Raw genomic sequence first — 11,019 nt, forward strand, 5'->3', positions numbered from 1 at the left:
AAAGTACAGCTGAAGGATGCCAAGACGTCCTGGACAGGCGGCAGAGGGTGAGCCGTCCACCACGGAGGTGAGAAACTAGGGCTTATATAAACTTGACCCTATAATCTACAGCCTACCTGAGGCAGATAGAGAATGTTCAGCCTGAGCCCCCTGGTTCATGAATATACACTGAGATGCCAGAAGTCCTGGGATAGCAGTATGTACATGATGATGAAGTGGCATTACCTCAGGACGGCTCAGGGATGCCCACAGCTGGAGAAGTTGTGAGAGAAGTTGAACACTGGCCAGCGCACTCATTCTGCAGCAACGTGAATTATCGCATGAGGCATGATAGTGGGCGCCAGATGGATGGGAAGTTGTGTGGGGATTTACCATTCCTCAATCCAGTGTGACGTATGTACCAGGAATACGTCATAGAGGGCATTACCACCCAGAGTGGCTGCCCACAGGTGTTTAATGATGGCGGCCGGCAGTGTCTGGCTAGAATTGTCCGTGTGAAGAGATGAGTGACTGCTTCACAAATCACACCCACATCAGTGCAGGAGGCCCCATGCTAATATCCCACAGGTCAGCACAGCGTTCTTTATCTTCCATGGGATATGGGGGCAGAAGAACCACTAGCGCACCTCTTACCACCACAACACCAGACACAGAACCCCACCTGGGCTTGTGAGGTTAATTGGACCCCAGAGGACTGGCACCATGGTCCCGTGACTCCTCGGACTGCGTCATCCCTGAGATCTGCACCTACAAATACCCCAGAGCTGTGGGGGCTCTCCAGACAACTCCACATCCCTGTAGACGTCTTCTGTCCACTTGTGGAATCAATGCCATGTTGAGCTGCTAAACTGCATCGGGCTGGAGGCGTCCTACACGATATTAGGTCCTGTCCCATGACTTCTGGCACGTCATTGTATATGTCAGAATGAGGGATATTTACATGCAGCTATGTATGATATTCAGCACTAGTGGTGATGATTTGGCATCTGTTTCCTGGCTAGGGGACGAAGATAAAGACTAAATAGAATATTAAAAGGGGTTTCTGGACCTCCAGTATTGATGACCTCCTCAGAAAAGGTCATCACTATCAGGTCAGTGGGGGTCAGAGCCTAGGACCCCTCCCAATCAGCTCTTTGAAGAGCAGTGCCACGTTCTTCACAGGCAAGGGAGGTCACATTCATTCACCATATGACATGCATGCAGCTCAGTTCCTTTCAAGTGAATAGGATTGAGCTGCTATACCAGGAATAGCCACTATGAAGGGTACAGCGCTGTGCATTGTATGCAATGTAGACGCTGCAGAGCTCACCTGAGCACCACACCCTATTCAAGCAGCTGGCTGGTGGAGGTCCTGAGCAGCAGACCCCCACCGATCAGATACCGATGACCTATCCTGAGGAGATTTAGCAATACTGGAGTCCCAGAAAACCCCTCTAACAAAGGTGGGTGACTGAGGAATTTAGGGGAAAAGCTACAGTAATATTGGAAGGGGGCAACAGCACAGCGCCACCTGCAGGTCACAGATCTAATATCTAATGTGCAGGATCATCTGCTCATCCTACCGCATCTGGGATCACCAGTTTCCCCCTTTCTGTTTTTGCGTTTTCGGTCGTAATTCACGGCACTTAGAGGTATTAAATTTTGGTGAGATAACTGCAACAGAGGCAGAATAATGAATTCCATAAATTAGTGGGGTGTGAGGAATAATGACCCCCATCCATCTCTGTCCCCCCCCCCCCCCCTTCCCCCGGCACCAGGGGGCGGATGGAGGAATTACTTGCAGCGTTCAACCTTTATCCTTCTGGAGTGGAGTATGGACATCGACCTGCCGCCGCCACCGCTCACACGGTTCTTCACAGTTCAATGCCTGCAGCCGATAGATAACTGAAGAGCCTGCAACTTTCTAATAAGATCTTCATTTTCAAAACCACTGCTTGCTGACAGTGAACATTCTTGTTTGAAGCTATCTGGACTTACAGGGCTGTCCGAGTTTGAAGAACAGCTTCCCCACTGCAGAAACCTAAAGAGCTGATACTCCCTCCTCCTCGCTCCCCGCGTGCCCGGGACTCCCTGCGCACGTCATGTTTACTGGTTGCAGTCAGCCTCCTGCTGCAGCGAATGGCTGAGCGCTGTCGTTGGTCCGCACAGGCTGGCTGCAACCTGTAGGGGGCACTCACATGGGAGTACGTCACCCACGTATTCCACGCGTAATATGCGATGCTAAAAGCCCAGTGATTTCTATTGGCCATCTCACACCTGCGTGTTTTTTATTACGTGTGTGAAAAAAAATTCAGCATGCACTATTTTAGAACCATGATACGCACCAATATAGGCAATGGGGATTTAACGTATGCAGCAAACATGTACGCACATGTAAAATACACGAGTATCAGCGCTTCCTCACACAACCGTATTTGCGCCTTTTTCTTGCGTCCAATGCGCAGGGAATAGGATCTTTTGATGTCAGTGGATTCGCTCTCGTTAGCGTGTTTTGTGCACGCTGATAAAAGTAGGACCTGCTCTATCTTTCTGTGTTTTGTGCAGCAAAGGCTCCCATAGAAATCTATGGGAGGTGGACATGTATGCAAGGGAAGCGTGAAACACTGCGCAAAACCGTGTGGGGTAGAACACACCTGGACTTCATTAGGCTAAATAGCCTTTTGGCTGCATCCGCAGGGCTTCAAAATCATCGCTACAATGTGAAGCCCGTGGTTCCCAATGGGTTCTTTCACATGAGCGACGTTTTGTAGCCCGTGCGGGTGCAGCCTTTAATCCACGGAAGGGGCATGTTGTGTGTGAACTATCCCTGCATGCGCAAAAAGTACGGTACTATGGGCAGAAACGTACGCAAATCAAGCTTGTTTGCAGGGCGAATTGGTTGCGCTGCAGCGACCGTTTTTGAGCATATGCTCATGTGAAGCTAATAATACATGGGACACGTATGCCTGTGTGAGTGAGCCCTAACCATTACGTTAGCAGGGCATCCTGGAGCTGCCGCTGGGGAACACATGGGGGTAGTTGAGTATTGGCTGTTTGGGCGCTATTACAGTAGAAGCAGCAGACGCTTGCGCTTTCCCAACAATTGCTGGGCAGCACCTGTAAGCGCAAGTACCACCAGGCAATTAGTAATGTTACAGTTTGTTATTAGCGCTAATTACTGAGTGGTACATGCACTTACAGATGCCGCCCAGCAAGTGTTGGGAAAACGCAAGCACTTGCGGATGCCTATAGCGCTCGTGTAGTATCGCCCTTCCTTAGGTTTCTGCATGGGGAAACCATTTAAACAAGAAAGTGTTAACAATCCCTTTCACGCTGATTAGACACAATCGTGCGCAATAAAAATGTGATTTTCTGCAATTTATAGGTTGTATTTTCGCACAAAACTCGTGATTTTCTCGCTCGTATATATGGACTGAGGGCTTATTCACACGAGTGTATATCGGCCAGCGTTTCCATGGCCGGCTGATATACGCTTCCATCTGAACAGTCCCCCCTTCCCTCCCCCTCACCAGCTCTCTGCCTCTCTCCTCCACTCTGGTGTTTGCAATGGGAGGGGGCGGAACTGGGGCGGAGCTAAGCTTCACTCTGTCCCACCCACTCCCATTGCTGGCTATGGATAAGGAGCGGGAACTTAGCTCCGTCTCCGTCCCTACCCCTCCCATTGCAAACGGCTTGGAGGGGAGGAGAGCAGCAGAGAGTCAGTGAGGGGGAGGGAAGGGGGGAACTGCTTAGATGGAAGCGTATATCGGCCGGCTGTGAAAACGCCGGCCGATATACGCTCCTGTGAATAAGCCCTCAGGCTGTATTTACACGGACAAGCGTATTATCGGCCAGTATTGTACTTGTAAAATTGTGATTTTCTATGTAAGTACGTTGAAATTTGCAAGATAATCGTATTGCATCACTTAACCTGCGGTTTTCACGGGAGTGAAAATGGTATGTTTTTATTCAATGGGAAATGTATAAAATCACATCGCAGTTGCATATAAAAGCGCGTATGATGGCATTTTTAACTCGCCCACATGGAATACTGCGCGGGTTTTCTGCCAAGCTGCAGACAAATAGGACATGCTGTGATTTTTCTATACTGTAGCATCACTGTGAGAAAAATTCCCAATCATTGTTCTATGGACCTGTAAAAAGGATCAGGCATTGATTTGAAGAAATGCTACCATCCAGTAGGTGGCGCTGCAGAGGTAAATTCACCCATGTTACTACAGGCACAGCTGATGGGCTTGTTACAATGTGTCAATCGGGACTGCTGCTGGCAGGATTGTCTGGACTGGAAACAAATGTAACAAATCTTCAGCTGTGAGAAGGATGAAGTCAGGACAGGAGCCAGATGGGTGCAGCTGCTGTGTCAGGATGGTCTGCACTGACCCCTTGTAAAAACTCTAATCATGGACTATATCAGGACTGGTACCTTCCCATTGGATGACTGCAAGCAGAGCTCTTTCTAGGCTTGAACCAAGGTAGCCCTACCCTTTTGACAGGTATCATTGACTCACTTTACTCATAGCTGGAACACAGATTTCATGTTCTGTTTGCTACTGCTCAGCAATGTGATTCAGCGGGGGAAGGGAGGTGACAACTCTTCTGAGCAGACTTCTGTATCACAGATCTGGTTGTCAGTAGCCATTCAGCTGAAGTATCTATGTGATAGCGCTAATACTCCCCCCTCCTCTGAGAAGGGGGGTCATCGATCTCACCCCGTGGGTGTTTGTATAGTTTAGTGATGTCCTAGATTGAATAATTTGATCGATTTTCGCCTGCGGCAATGTTGTGTTTACGGCTGCGAGAAGGCGGCGAGTAACTGCTGAATTATTAATCTTCTATGGATTTTATTGAGGCCAAACATGGAGGAAAGCGAGTAGTGAGCTTATGTACAGACCTGAGTTATGGTCTTGTCTGCAAACCCAGAGAGGGGAGTATACAGTGATAATGCAGAGACGACCACCAGGGGGCTCCGCACCTAAAGCCACTTTATTAGACACCCATCTAGTAGCACGTCGGACTACTTTGGCCTTCTGATCTGCAGCAATTCCCCTATGGTATAGATTCCACTAGGTGATGAAATCCTTCAGTGGGAATATCGGCCCCTGCGGACAGGAAGCGTCTTCTAGTTTCCGTAGATTGGATGGAGGGGCTGACATGTTCTGACCAGATGACAGGAAGGGGTCATCGATTCATGCTGCTTGAGCCAAATTCTGACCTCCCATCAGCACGGTGCAACAGAAATCTGGATCCATTTGACCAGGATATGCTTTTTTCCACTGCTCAGTGATACAAGTTTTGCACTATCTTGTTCGCTGGAGTTTCGCTGTTCTGTTTCTCAGAAAGAGCGGCACTGGGACTGGTTGTCTGCTGTTATAGGCCATCCCTGCTAAGGAACAGCAAGTTGTGCGTTCAGACAGGTTAGATGGAGCACCTGACTGTGCAGTTGGGCAGAGTGATTCCTGACATCCTCCTCTGACCCCTTTCAATGATGGGTTGTTTCCATCCACAGAATCCCCTTTCGATGGATGTTTTCTTTGATCACGCCATTCTCTGTATACTCTCCACACTGTTGGTCCAGACTAGTCTAGCACTGATGACCGGACCTCGTTGGAAGTCGCTCAGATCTCTGGATTTTCCCATCTAATGTGGATTCACACTGAAACTGATCCACTGAAAACTTGTCACATGAATTTATGCCGCACTCCAGGGTTACGGGGAGAATTACTATACAGGGAAGCGCCAATAGTGAGAGGGTCAGGGGCTCTAATAAAGGGCTGGGGGCTCTAATAAAGGGGCTGGAGGCACTAATAAAGAGGCTGGGGCTCTAATAAAGGGGCCGTGCAGTATATACATACACTGGACAGGCTAGGAGCACATATTGGGAGTTGTAGTCCTACAACAGCTGGAGGGTCACAGGCTGCAGCCCCTGGTATATACTGTCCCTTATATCACTAGGTATGTACTGTCCCACAGATGACTGCATTACATCAGTTGGAAGCCACTTCCCGATCTTCTCCCATTTATTACTGTTCCTCCAGACACTCAGGATAATTCCTTGCAGTGCTGAAGAAGTCCCGTAAATTCCATTATTTATTAGGTGAGGTTGTTGGAGGGGCGTGAATAATTTAGCAACGCACTCTTGCAGAAGTTATTAAATTCTCGTATGACAGCGGTAAATGAACGGGGGAACATTTGGGAGCCTCAATGTAATGTCTGAAAGGAAATGTTATGTTATCCATTTCTGGGAAGGCTGGATGACGGCTGATAAGGACACTATTACAGATCGTAATACCCAGCTTTCCCAGGCTGCTGATCGGTAACATTTGTCTCGTTATGCTGGGATACATCCCTGATCCACACTACTGTGTAGCAATAGTAGACTTGAGAAACGCTGGGTAACAACCCCAGAAAGTCAAGGATTTATATTTAGCCAGCTCAAGGTGGACTCAGCCTTTCAAGGTCGGTAAAATGAGTACCCAGTTTGCTGGGGGGTAAAGATGACTGGGGAAGGCAAACCACCCAACAAAAACAGTCTGCCAAGAAAACGTGACACCACCCTAAGAGTCGGTCACGACTCGGTGCTTGCACCACTTTACCTTGTTATAATCTTTTTTTAGGAGAAATACTGTAATCTACAATGTTGCCACACGGGGGAGCCAGAGGACTGCAGAGTGAAAGCTCCATCGCCAGGCAGAAGTTACAACTGCACATGAGGGTATTCATATATTTATGGTACATGTAGTTCTGTTAGAATTGCAGTAGGAGGGTCTATAAAGGGGTAAACAGGCAGTGCCCGAACAAGGGGAGGCAGCTCCCTAGGTTGCACTTGCCTGGGGGGTACATAAATATCCAGTGCCAGCGCCAAGATAGATGGCATCCCCTGCATAATTTTATTTTTGTGCTTTCTTTTTCCCCCCACCCGTCCCGTCATAAGGAAAAAACTATATATTGCACTGATAGGCATTCTGCCTGTATACTGCTTGTGCAGAAAGATAGAAGCATACCCACTCCAGAACAGCTCAGTGAATAGATTCAGTACCAGAACCAAGCTCCATACATAAATACAGCACCAGAAGCAAACTCTGTACATAGATACAGCACCAGAACTGAGCTCATGGCATAAATACAGCACCAGAACCAAGTTCATGACATAAATACAGCACCAGAACCAAGTTCAGTACATAGATACAGCACCAGAATCAAGCTCATAACCTACAGTACATACATCACAAACAAACCTCAGTACATAAATACAGCACCAGAAAAGCTCAGTGAAAAATAATGTAGAGAAACCAAGTCCAGTACATAAAGATAGCACCAGAACCAAGCTCAGTACATAAATACAGTATGAGTAACAAACTCATAACAAATACAGCTCACTACATAGATACAGTACCAGAAGCAAGCTCAGTACATGGATGCAATACCAGAAGCAAGCTCAGCACATGACTACAGCATCACACCCAAGCTCAGAACATAGAAAAAGCACCAGAACAGCTCAGGGCCTAAATATTGTAACAAAACCAAGCTCGTAACATAACACAGCACCAGAACCAAGCTCAGTACATAAATTCAGTAGTAGAACCAAACTCATAACATATGTACAGTACCCGATCCAAGCTCATAAATTCAGAACCAAAACCAAGCTCTGTAAATAGATACAGCTCCAGAACCAAGCTCATAACATAGATACAGCAGCAGAACTAAGCAATTGTGTTACAGTGATGCCTCAGAGCATCAGAGCAGAGGAGGCAGAGCCAGGTGGAGGATGATTCATGTAGTTCCTTACGATACTGCTGCATAGAGAAAGAAGATCATCTGCCCAGGCAGACCTAAGGGGATCATTTTCTCCCAGCCTACATCGGTCTTGTGTCCACCCTAGAAGCTGGTGGCCGGCGTCCTCTGTAGCTGCGCAGGTCACACACAGCTAAGGCCAGCCATGAGTATATCTTGCTTTTTTTGTGATACTAGATGGCAAAACAAGAACAAGTAGGATCTGGTGCCACCCTTGATCGGAACCCGTATTCTATGACTTCATCTAGGGATATTATGGAGGTAAGAGGCCTTCTGTGCCTCACACATCATTGATAGCCTGCAGACATTTGCAGGTATCAGGTCTGCAATCTTCGCCATAAGTGACATGTGGATATAATTACCCCATGTAATATTCCAGTCACATGCAGGAGGTATAATTTACACGGCCCCGAAAATGAATATCAAATAGCTTCAGTGTTAATATCCAGCGGTGTATACGGCCGGATGATGAGCTAATCACAGCTGAGCCGCCGCGCCGTACATCACCAGGAGACGCGGTAATAGTCATGAGTGCTGTGTATGTATCATGGAGTAATTCAAGCAATCAGCTCATTGCTGGCGATAAAATAATGCCCCAGCGACATAACGACAGACACAATAATGATCCTCTGCCACTCACTCCTTATGTCTCACTGCTTCTACACATCTATATAGGGCTTTGCAAAATTATTCATGCCCCTTACAAGCAGGGGTGCCCCAAGACTTCACGCTGCCTGCGGCAAAGTGTAAAATGTGGCCTTTCCCAGCAAAAAACACTGATAGGCAGCATCTGTGTGCGCTGTTCTGTACACGGCGCCAGTCTCAGGTGGCCTCATGGTAGGGGCGACCCTGCCGACAGCACATTCTCCCACCAAATCTTAGTAGATACAGCATGGGAATTGTTTGTACATATGTCAGCAAGACTGATGTATACAGATAGTACAGAGCAGTATACATCTGTCCCCAGTTTGCTCCCCCTAGTGGTTGCCTAAAACTGGATGCATTTAACAAATTTATGCAGTGATAGAAACGATCTGCTCATCTAAAAACCAATTGAGAACTGTGTAACAACAAGGGGTTAAATTATTGGGGCATTTGGGTAATGAAAAGTTCTGCAACTTTCTACAATTGCAGGATCTCTACTGTCTGCTAGTGAATGGAAACTTTCTAGTTTGCATCCAGAGACAGTGAATCCATCCTGACCTGATACCAGGACCCCGGACTGATACATTGTAACAGACTATCAGGACAGGAGAAGAATTTGTGCTGCTGATGTCTTCACTTCACAGACGATTGTCCAGACTGGATATGATTGTTAGAAGAATGTTCCTATTCATTGACAGCAAGCAGTGGCCTTGAAATTATGAGGAATTGAAACAGTGGGACACAAATGCTCTGCCACCCCTCACAGGTTATAGTATTGTCCCCTTTAGGTCCGGGGAGTCCCCAGTGCTGATCTGAATGGGTGTTGGGAGGTTTGGGGTGGAGCAAGCTCAGAACGCGTTGGTGGCTGCGAGGATCTGAATAATGAAGCGCAGAAATAAGAATATACAAAGCTCCTTATCGTTCAGCAATTAGCAGGAACAGCCGCAGGTCTCCTGGATCTGTCACTCTCATTACTGGAAAAATGCATTTCCTTCCTGAGCTCCATTATTGTGTTGTACCCCTTTAGTGCGCAGCCGCGCTCTATACGGGGGCGACTCAGAAGGTATTCAACATCCGAAAATGCCACAGTCGGCTCAGTCTGTCTGGATCTGACAAATCCTTCATAGATCATGAGGTTCATACTGATGGAAAGGAGCTGCTGCGGGGAAAGCAAAGCCTGCCCATTGTAACCAATGGGGAATTCTCCAGTTTTATATTAACCCCAATGTTGATCCAGAGGAAGGCAAAAAAAACCCTAATGAGGTAGAAGCCAATTTTTCCTATTTGAGGCCTCTTTCAACTGGTCGACTGCGATATCGCCGCAAGAAAATTGCAGCAATATCGCATCACTGTTCTGTGTGATATCGCTGCTTTTTCTCACAGCGATATTGCGACTTTGTAGCGCTTTTTTGCCGGGATTTTTGTGGAGCTTGAAATATAAACCTACCCCTAAAATAAGCCCTAGTTGCATAAAAAAACAAATACATCGCATAACAGCCGCTGCCAGCCCACCGCACATCATCTCTGAAGGCCCCCTGGCACTTTTCTTCAGTCTTCAGACAACACTTCCTGGTCAGGAGTTTGAAAAACCAAGCCTCCTGGAAGCGCTGCCTCTGATTGGTTCTCGAGCGCCACAACTCAGCCAATCTGAGCCAAACTCTCGATGAACCAATCACAGCCATGAATGGCTGACAGCGGTTGTTAGGTGATGTATTTTTTTTATGCAGCTAGGGCTTATTTTAGGGACAAGCAGTAGGATTTCCTACTGTAAAAGTTGCATAAGACCACACAAAAATCGTGTTTTTGTGTAATGCAACAGACAGGAAGGCTCCATACAAAACAATTCAGATCGCAGATGAATAGAGCATGCCACGATTTTGTATTCTCGCAATGTAGCAGCCTACAAAGCATCACTCATGTGGATGAACCCATTGGAAAGCATGGGCTTCACATACATGGGATTTTGTTGCCACTGTGAAAGCAGTCTAAGGGTGCATTCCCACGAACGTATATCGGCTCGGTTTTCACGCCGAGCCGATATACGTCGTCCTCATCTGCAGGAAGGGGGGGGGGGGAGGATGGAAGAGCCAGGAGCAGGAACTGAGCTCCCGCCCCCTCTCTGCCTCCTCTCCGCCCCTCTGCACTATTTGCAATGGGGAGAGGCGGGACAGGGGCAGGGCTAATTCTTGGAACTTATCCCCGCCCCTGTCCCGCCTCCTTTCATTGCAAATAGTGCAGAGGGGCGGAGAGGAGGCAGAGAGGGGGCGGGAACTCAGTTCCTGCTCCTGGCTCTTTCATCCTCCCCCCCCTGCAGATTAGGACGACGTATATCGGCTCGGCATGAAAACCGAGCCGATATACGTTCGTGGGAATGCAGCCTTAGGGAAAAAAGTTCCTTCCCGATTCCAATCTGGCATTGGAATAATCCCTTGATCACTGACCCTTCTGAAGTTATTAGTGACTATAACATATACCGTGTTTTCCCCGAAAATAAGACCCTGTCTTATATTAACTTTTGCCCCATATTTGGCACTAGGTCTTATTTTGGGGGGGATGCCCTATTATACTTATATAGCATTCTCG

Source organism: Eleutherodactylus coqui, chromosome 3 (assembly GCF_035609145.1).
Source record: "Eleutherodactylus coqui strain aEleCoq1 chromosome 3, aEleCoq1.hap1, whole genome shotgun sequence".
Lineage (NCBI taxonomy): Eukaryota > Metazoa > Chordata > Amphibia > Anura > Eleutherodactylidae > Eleutherodactylus > Eleutherodactylus coqui.